The sequence below is a fragment of the Rutidosis leptorrhynchoides genome, chromosome 1, assembly GCF_046630445.1.
Source record: "Rutidosis leptorrhynchoides isolate AG116_Rl617_1_P2 chromosome 1, CSIRO_AGI_Rlap_v1, whole genome shotgun sequence".
Lineage (NCBI taxonomy): Eukaryota > Viridiplantae > Streptophyta > Magnoliopsida > Asterales > Asteraceae > Rutidosis > Rutidosis leptorrhynchoides.
In genome coordinates this window covers 367,406,530-367,416,486 of record NC_092333.1, presented here as the reverse complement: position 1 = coordinate 367,416,486, position 9,957 = coordinate 367,406,530, and the positions used below count along the sequence as shown (strand labels likewise).

The following is a 9,957-nucleotide window of genomic DNA, read 5'->3' as shown; positions in this document are numbered from 1 at the left end:
CCTATCCCTGGCTGTTTGTAGGAGTTTGAAAGAGATATGAATTTATCAAGGTGAGAATTAGGATCGTCATTAGGTAGTCCATGAAACTGACAGTTGTTTTGGATGAGCTGTATGATGTGATGTTTTAACTCGAACGAGTGTCCTTGAATCTGTGGAAATCTGATCGGTCCTCCTCGACCTTCAATCGAGGGTTTGGTATTTTTTGCTAAAGTAACGAGTAACGCCATTTGATTTCTGATTCGTGCTTCCTTGCGTGCTTTAGAGATTATTGCGTCTGGATCAGGTACGAAAAACAATGGCTCTGGTCTAGATCGGGTTTGGGTCATACACTGGGTATGCCTTTTTGTTTTTAATTTTAACCTTTAGAGATTAATTCTAATGCAATCTAAGGTAAGCTTAATCTAAGGTGGTCTAATTTAGTCTAAGATAATCTAACTATCCTAAGGTTGAATATGTTTTTGGTTCTTGGTACTGATTCCCTGGTACTTTGATAACAGAGCTTTGCACGAACTATTCAACAAACCAAGTGGCCAGGCCGACTACGAAGAAGGAGAAATGGGGTCAACATTTGCAGAAGATGATTACGACTATTTGTATAAGGTGGTTTTGATTGGTGATTCGCGTGTTGGTAAAACTAATCTTTTGTTGCGATTCTCTAAGAACGAATTCAGCCTTGATTCGGGATCCACAATTGGGGTTGAATTCGCTACTCGTAGCATTAAAGTTGATGATAAGATCGTTAAGGGACAAATCTAGGACACTCCTGGACAAGAAAGGTATTAATATACGTTCATCATCAAGATCTTTTTTTCATTGTTCATTGTTGAAAGCATGTATAACAATCAACATGATGAATTACTCTATAACGTTTCTTTCTATGATTTCATTTAATCCATTTGTATATACTTACAAATATGATTAACAATCAACATGATATGAATGACCTACTATATAGATTTGATGTGTTTTCTTATTAAATCATTGGAGTTAGCATTTTCTTACAAATACATCATTAATTTGTAATTGTGTCAAAACAAAAACCTACATCTTTCAAAAGATAATACGGAGTAATAAATAGGAAAATTACTCCATTATTTTCAAATAATTACAAAACATGAACAAAACGTAAGCATGTTGTCTTTTTCAAAACTCTTACGTAAAAATTATACCCTTAAATACAAAATACACATTTTTAGTTAGGTTTAATTATGAGTTTGATATAATTTTGTTCAGAATTGAGAATGGTATGTGACTAGTGATTATCTTTTTATCCCGGAAATGGATTTGATAACAAACATAAATAAGAATGTGTACATTTATTTGGGAGAACAGGAATAATTATATCTTTTTCATGTAAATTATACTTTGTGTATGTTGTCCAAATTCAGTCATATTACAAGCTATAATGTTTTGTGTTTAAGGTACCGAGCCATCACGAGTGCTTACTTCAGAGGAACGGTAGGTGCCCTAATTGTGTACGACATCACTAGAAAAGCAACATTTGAAAGCACTGAACGATTGAAAGCACTGAACGATGGCTAAAGGAGCTACGTGAACACACAAATCAAAACACCGTCATCATGCTTGTAGGAAACAAATATGATCTTGGTCACTTACGAGCTGTTCAAACTAATGAAGCCAAAGCTTTTTCTAAAAGGGAAAATAATCATCTTCACGGAAACATCAGCATTAAACACCGATAAAGTTATCACTGAAGTATTAAAGCAAAGTTATCATGCTATGAGCAGAAAGGCCCTTTGTATCGAAAATGACAATGCTTTTGAACCAAAGGGACAAACTAATAATATAGGAAGTAAAGATGATGTTTCAACTAAGTCCACGGGGCAACCTTCATCCTCCTAGGTGTGCAGACACACTTACACAGAGGATGACCTAGATCGTATGCTTACCCACCACCAAAATGACCTAAATCGTATTCTTATCGAGCATCGAAATCAATTAATTGTCCAAATGAAGAATGTCATTGTCCCTCTATATGAGGCTTTAGGTAAGATAAGTGTGTCCCCAGAGGACAGCGAGGACTTAGAAATTATGAAAGCAAAGATGAAGGCGAAGATGAAGGCAAAGATGAAGGCGGAGATGAAGGCGAAGATGATGGAATTAATTGAGTTATCATTGTGAAGCTTTGGATATTTTGAAGTTTATTTTATTTATAACATTTTGAATAATATCGCTTTATTTGTTATTATAGATATTATGATTTACTATATATACAATTGTTGATGATATTGTTGTGAGTAAAGCATGTTTGTAACAAGTTTTGTTCACACAAACAAAGCCAGAAAATAGCACCAATAATAGCATGATGCACTTTATTTTTCAATGTCTAGCGGAGACATTGCAGTGACATGCCCCCTCTAAAAGTCTTAATTCCGAGTTTATTTCAAGAAAAAATCTTCGTTTTCAACCAAGATTAATGAAAGAGGTTCAAGAAATGAAAAGTGAAGTTATTTGATGATTTGTTGAAGATTTCAGCCAAAAAAACCATTCAAGTGAAGAGTTTAATTGTTCAACAAAGCGAAAAAGAGAGCCTGCGGTGTCTGATGCAACTCGTGGTGGCGATTTCTTTCCTCTAGGTTGTCTGGTGCTCGCAATTTTCATTATGATGGCCACAAGATTTAAACACAAGTTCGCAAATTGTGACGACCCAAAAATTTCCGACCAAATTTAAACTTAACCTTTATATGTTTCCGACACGATAAGCAGAATTTGTAATGTTGAATCTCAAAAAGGTTGGAACTACATTCATGTAATCAATTATCCTTTGACCGTGTTCGACGATTCACGAACAATTATGAGTATATAGATATGTATATATAATATATAATATTAAATGAAAACATTAACAAAGTATTAGATATATGATACTTTACATGAACGTATTTGTTTCGATATATTTATCAACAGAATTAAGAGATAATATCAAATGATTGAATTATCAGATACATTATGATATGATTACGGGCCTATGTTATGAGGTCCACTGTGATTTAAGAAATCTATTCTTTTTGACAACATTTGGAAAATGGTAAAGTGATTTATAAGTAAGAACAAATGTGTCAATTAACGGGAACTAGACAAGGGTTAGTGGAAATTCTTGTTTAATTTCCAAGGCATGTTTTATAATATTTTCCTCGTGACCTTGATAAGATAACTATGTTAACTTTCATTTTATTTAATATGAAAATAAGAACGTGGAGTGTAAATAACTTAGATGTTGGATATCGACAAGTTAAGTAACTCGGCATTTTTCATTAAGATGATTTCATACGCTTATTTAACCTTTGGACTTTATCCCATGCTTCACCAACAGACCGTAATTTAAAAACTTGAAACCTATTATGAATATATATAATTCTACTTTTCTAAAATGTTTTATGATATAACGATTTTCATTATTTTAACCTTTTAACAAAATGATTCTTAAATATATTTAGTTTTGGAAAACAAAATTATCATATTTATTTGATTTAGTTTCAAAAGTACAAAAAAAACATTTTCAGTTTATAAAGAACTTTATTATTAAAATGTATATATCTTTTATAAATATCTAGAACCACTTTTGACAACTCATTACTTAACCAGTATGATAAAGATAATGATATTTATATTTTATTTTATTAAATATATATAACGATTTAAATTAATATTATATATATTTATACGCGTAGTATACGTACATAGTTTTATACTTTTACTATACTTTAACTTTACCTTTACTTTACTTTTACTTTACTTTAACTTTAATAATTCATACTTTAATAATTCACTTTAATAATTCATACTTTAATAATTCACTTTAATAATTCATACTTTAATAATTCACTTTAATAATTCACTTTAATAATTCATACTTTAATAATTCACTTTAATAATTCATACTTTAATAATTTACTTTAATAATTTATACTTTAATAATTCATACATTAATAATTCACTTTAATAATTCACTTTAATAATTCATACTTTAATAATTCACTTTAATAATTCATACTTTAATAATTCACTTTAATAATTCATACTTTAATAATTCGCTTTAATAATTCATACTTGAATAATTCAAAAAATCTATTATAAATAGAATTCAATAGGTTTCATTATTTCATAGAAACTTGAAAATATATTTCTCTAAACTATCTCAATCGAATTACATATAAATATTTTCTTTGTATTATTTCAAGATATTATTAGTATACATAAAATACTACGACGGAGTTATATTCAGACAATTTCAAAATAAGTTTTTAAACGGGATAGAGCTGAGGAAATTAAGGGTTATAGCTATGGAGGTTATGGGTATTGATCGAGGGTATTGCTCGTGAGGTCAACCTAACGTTTATCATTTTCGTTGCGTCTACGTACTTTCCTGCAATATTGAATCACAATATTGATACGTTCGTGAATTCGAGACAAACCCTGCACTTGTTCAGTGCCGTCATATACATAATTGCTACGAAATACAGTATTGTGAGTTTCATTTGCTCCCTTTTATATATATTTTTGGGACTGAGAATACATGCACTGTTTTTATAAATATTTTACGAAATAGGCACAAGTACTAAAACTAATTCTACGTGGGTTTAAACCAGAAATATACCCTTAGCTTGGTAACATTAAACTACTTGTCTATGTACGGTAGGCGCGAATCCTAAAGATAGATCTATTGGGCCTGACAAACCCCATCCTGACTATTGGATGCTTTAGTACTTCGAGGTTATTTTAAACACACCTGATCTGGTGTACTTTAGAGGGTAAAACATGAACGTTAAGGCTTGTTACCGGGTGCCTACAACTTATAGAATACTTTTATACACTTGTGAGTGTACGGATATTTATGGAAACTGAAATCTTGTGGTCTATTACTATTACGGAAATGATTGATTATGATAAACTAATGAACTCATCAACCTTTTGGTTGACACTTTAAAGCATGTTTATTCTCAGGTATTAAAGAAATCTTCCGCTGTGCATTAGCTCATTTTAAGGATATTACCTGGAGTCATTCATTACATTTTACAAACATTAGAATAAACATGAGCTAATATCCTTAAAATGAGCTCCAACCTTTTGAATGACTCCAGGTAATATCCTTAAAATGAGCTAATGCACAGCGGAAGATTTCTTTAATACCTGAGAATAAACATGCTTTAAAGTGTCAACCAAAAGGTTGGTGAGTTCATTAGTTTATCATAATCAATCATTTCCGTAATAGTAATAGAACACAAGATTTCAGTTTCCATAAATATCCGTACACTCACAAGTGTATAAAAGTATTCTATAAGTTGTAGGCACCCGGTAACAAGCCTTAACGTTCATGTTTTACCCTCTAAAGTACACCAGATCAGGTGTGTTTAAAATAACCTCGAAGTACTAAAGCATCCAATAGTCAGGATGGGGTTTGTCAGGCCCAATAGATCTATCTTTAGGATTCGCGCCTACCGTACATAGACAAGTAGTTTAATGTTACCAAGCTAAGGGTATATTTCTGGTTTAAACCCACGTAGAATTAGTTTTAGTACTTGTGCCTATTTCGTAAAATATTTATAAAAACAGCGCATGTATTCTCAGTCCCAAAAATATATATAAAAGGGAGCAAATGAAACTCACAATACTGTATTTCGTAGCAATTATGTATATGACGGCACTGAACAAGTGCAGGGTTTGTCTCGAATTCAAGAACGTATCAATATTGTGATTCAATATTGCAGGAAAGTACGTAGACGCAACGAAAATGATAAACGTTAGGTTGACCTCACGAGCAATACCCTCGATCAATACCCATAACCTCCATAGCTATAACCCTTAATTTCCTCAGCTCTATCCCGTTTAAAAACTTATTTTGAAATTGTCTGAATATAACTCCGTCGTAGTATTTTATGTATACTAATAATATCTTGAAATAATACAAAGAAAATATTTATATGTAATTCGATTGAGATAGTTTAGAGAATTATATTTTCAAGTTTCTATGAAATAATGAAACCTATTGAATTCTATTTATAATAGATTTTTTGAATTATTCAAGTATGAATTATTAAAGCGAATTATTAAAGTATGAATTATTAAAGTGAATTATTAAAGTATGAATTATTAAAGTGAATTATTAAAGTATGAATTATTAAAGTGAATTATTAAAGTGAATTATTAATGTATGAATTATTAAAGTATAAATTATTAAAGTAAATTATTAAAGTATGAATTATTAAAGTGAATTATTAAAGTATGAATTATTAAAGTGAATTATTAAAGTGAATTATTAAAGTATGAATTATTAAAGTGAATTATTAAAGTATGAATTATTAAAGTGAATTATTAAAGTATGAATTATTAAAGTGAATTATTAAAGTGAAAGTAAAGTAAAAGTAAAGTAAAGGTAAAGTTAAAGTATAGTAAAAGTATAAAACTATGTACATATACTACGCGTATAAATATATATAATATTAATTTAAATCGTTATATATATTTAATAAAATAAAATATAAATATCATTATCTTTATCATACTGGTTAAGTAATGAGTTGTCAAAAGTGGTTCTAGATATTTATAAAAGATATATACGTTTTAATAATAAAGTTCTTTATAAACTGAAAATGTTTTTTTTGTACTTTTGAAACTAAATCAAATAAATATGATAATTTTGTTTTCCAAAACTAAATATATTTAAGAATCATTTTGTTAAAAGGTTAAAATAATGAAAATCGTTATATCATAAAACATTTTAGAAAAGTAGAATTATATATATTCATAATAGGTTTCAAGTTTTTAAATTACGGTCTGTTGGTGAAGCATGGGATAAAGTCCAAAGGTTAAATAAGCGTATGAAATCATCTTAATGAAAAATGCCGAGTTACTTAACTTGTCGATATCCAACATCTAAGTTATTTACACTCCACGTTCTTATTTTCATATTAAATAAAATGAAAGTTAACATAGTTATCTTATCAAGGTCACGAGGAAAATATTATAAAACATGCCTTGGAAATTAAAACAGGAATTTCCACTAACCCTTGTCTAGTTCCCGTTAATTGACACATTTGTTCTTACTTATAAATCACTTTACCATTTTCCAAATATTGTCAAAAAGAATAGATTTCTTAAATCACAGTGGACCTCATAACATAGGCCCGTAATCATATCATAATGTATCTGATAATTCAATCATTTGATATTATCTCTTAATTCTGTTGATAAATATATCGAAACAAATACGTTCATGTAAAGTATCATATATCTAATACTTTGTTAATGTTTTCATTTAATATTATATATTATATATACATATCTATATACTCATAATTGTTCGTGAATCGTCGAACACGGTCAAAGGATAATTGATTACATGAATGTAGTTCCAAACTTTTTGAGATTCAACATTACAAATTCTGCTTATCGTGTCGAAAACATATAAAGGTTAAGTTTAAATTTGGTCGGAAATTTTTGGGTCGTCACAGTACCTACCCGTTAAAGAAATTTCGTCCCGAAATTTGATCGAGGTCGTCATGGCTAACTATAAAAATGTTTTCATGATGAATATGAGTTGATAAATAGAGTTTTATCATCATTGAGTAATATAGATAAAACAATTTGATTACGCGAAGAGTATAAGTGAAGCTATCGTAAGAGAGTGAAATGAGTAAACGTATATTTGTTTTTAACCAATGATGTAGTTATGATTGATTTCCGGAATTCATGGGATTTAAAGAAAATCTTTGCAATAAGATTTGGTTCTTCGGCGATTAAGGAAATCATGATCTTCTTTGATTAAATGCGATAATCTGTCTCGATTTGTCTGTCTGATATTTTACTATAAATCCACCCTCTTCGTTTCTTTATTTCCACAACTCACACCTTCTAGTCTTTCTCCCCAATTCATACTTTAAAGCATTCGATAATATGCTTCATCCAGTATTGATTCTTGATATACTCTTAACTTTCATATCTGTCATTCTTCTTTTTCATCTACCACTGGAGGAAGTTATTTTCTTTTACCATTACCTTGGGGTTATTGTGTTTTTCATTCTCCCGTGTCTTTATATTGCTATATGCATTGATATACACGGTTTGTAATTTCGGGGTTGTTATCGGGCTTTATATTCTCCATTATATTTCGGAGCTTCATGCTTTCGTTTTCTCTTCCCGGCCTTAAGTTAAGCGGATAATGGTCCAGGATTCGTAGATATGAATTTTTAGATGAACATAGTTAATGTTCCAAGAAGAAAATCGTAATGGCACGATCTTGATTTGGAAAATTACCAGAATATCCGAAAATATAGAGCTATCAAGATGATATGTTCTTAATATGTTTGGAAATTGGGTAGAATGTAAGAGTCGTGTAAATAGTACATGATGACGGTATGTTCTGTGAATCATCACGTTCCATTAGAAACTCAACATGACTTACTGTAATATAATCATGTTGATCAAGTGTCATTATATTATACTAACTCATGCTTCAGTTCCCAACACTACTTTAAAAACATCCCTATTTTTTAAATTCGAATTTTTTTTTCTTCAGAATTTAGAAACTAACACAGTTTCTTTTTATGTTGTAACGCAGATATTGCGAAGAGATAAAAGATTTCGGATAAGAATAGTTGTGAAAATATCTTCAGGAATATCGAAGATATTTATAATAAAAGATACGATAATATCTTAGAATTCTTAACATAGATGGATGATGAAGAAGATTTGTCTGTGAAGGTTTAGAATAAGAAGTAAGGTGTTTGCTAACGATTTCAGTAGACACTGAATCATTTGGATCCTTTGAAGGCAGGTTTAGTCTTTGTGATTTGTCCACAGCCTCCTACATGGTCTGCTCAATCCGTTTTCTAGTTTCAAACCTTCTCTTTTTCTCAGCTTTACCACCATACTATTCTTTATCATCAAACTTTTGACTGTTAAAGTCGTTTACAGTTTTTGCTGCTTCATCAGCATTTTTTTCAATTTCGGAGAACTAGTTCATAGTTTGGGATGTTTTTCAGAAAATTCACATTCGAAGTATGTAGGTCTAGGAGATAGACGTTATATGTATACATATAACTTTTGACGTAAAATTGTCGCGAAATTCAAAATACTGATTGCTAATTCCCAGTAGTTGGTGTGACAATTATTGTTACAGGATATAGGTGAGTACATGATGGGGTTTTAATGAATAAGTATAGTGGATTTTTGGAGAGGCTTAAGTCGAAGGTTAATGAAGTTGTTGATAAGTTTACTGCTAATTGATATGAAAGGTTCCCCGATAACCATGGTGAAGGGTTTATTCGTATAAACAAATGAAGGTGATTTGCTGGAGCTGTGACAAAACTGTCTATTTTGGAAAGAGATTGAAAAATTATATTTGGTAATAAATATCAAAGGATCTGACACGGATACGTGTTAAACTATAACTTTGGTTTCGAGAGCTTTTCAGGTGCATGACAGTGGGTAATGTGTGGTTGGATCATCATCTCGCATGTCTTTAGGAATTTCGAATTGTTTGAACACATATTGTAATTGTTAATATACATATGATGTTCTAAGATTTTGAATGATACAAATATTTTTGTGAGTTTCATGAATAGAAATGAGGTTCTAGGACAGTTTTGAAGTCAAAGTATAGTTTTGAAAGATGTAGGAATCTAAGAGTGATGATTTCGGTTATATCTTGAATCAAATTCTGAGATTTCAAAATCAGAATATGTAATTAGATTTTGAATGAGTATGGTTTTTTTGATTTCTATAAAAGAATGTATATTGTTGTGAAAGTAGGGAGTATAATGGATGACTTGCTGAATCAGATACGAAGAATGTAACATATTAATTGTGAATTTATATATCTCTCGGGTATTACCTACCTGTTAAAAAAAAATTTTACAATTAATATTTTGTACAAAAGAATTTTATTACAGTCTTTATGGAAATATTTATGTGTATATTTCTTCAGATGTAATATAG

General features: G+C 30.1%; 1 pseudogene; it reads left to right on the top strand.

Annotated features, from left to right (window-relative positions):
• Window positions 1-555: 555 nt before the first annotated feature.
• On the top strand, window positions 556-1,863 carry LOC139900403 (ras-related protein RABA1f-like; annotated as a pseudogene).
• The last annotated feature ends 8,094 nt before the right edge of the window (window positions 1,864-9,957 follow it).